General features: G+C 41.7%; 1 pseudogene; it reads right to left on the bottom strand.

Moving 5' to 3' along the window:
• Positions 1-456, bottom strand: LOC144368721 (thioredoxin pseudogene; annotated as a pseudogene).

Below are 456 nucleotides of genomic sequence, written 5' to 3'. Positions count from 1 at the left end.
TCAGAAATCATAGACAAATCCATTAATGGTGGCGTCAAGCTTTTCCTTATTAGCTCCAGAAAACTCACCTACCTTTTGACACTTTTAATAAATTGGAAAGTAGGCATGCATTTGACTTTATGTACCTCAGTAATATCCTGACAGTTGTCTACAACTACTTTAAAGAACAACAAGTTGGAATACTTTTCAGAGAGGGAATGAAAGAGACCTTTGATCATTTTGCAAGGGCCACATCACATAGCTGAAAAGTCAACTACTACCACATCACATAGCTGAAAAGTCAACTACTACTACAAGCTTGTCTCCTGCAGACTCCGAGATTTCCTGAAAAGCTTCCTGGTTGCTGATCTGCTTCACCATTTTGGCTGTTGGGAGTCTAATGAGTGACTGTTGCATCTGATGGATATGGATCCAAGCAAGGCACCATGGGACAGAGTTGGGAGGGGAGCTTGCAGC

This window comes from Ictidomys tridecemlineatus, chromosome 11, assembly GCF_052094955.1.
Source record: "Ictidomys tridecemlineatus isolate mIctTri1 chromosome 11, mIctTri1.hap1, whole genome shotgun sequence".
NCBI classification, from domain to species: domain Eukaryota; kingdom Metazoa; phylum Chordata; class Mammalia; order Rodentia; family Sciuridae; genus Ictidomys; species Ictidomys tridecemlineatus.
The sequence above is the reverse complement of the archived record's forward strand: the minus strand, read 5'-3'. Positions and strand labels throughout refer to the sequence as shown.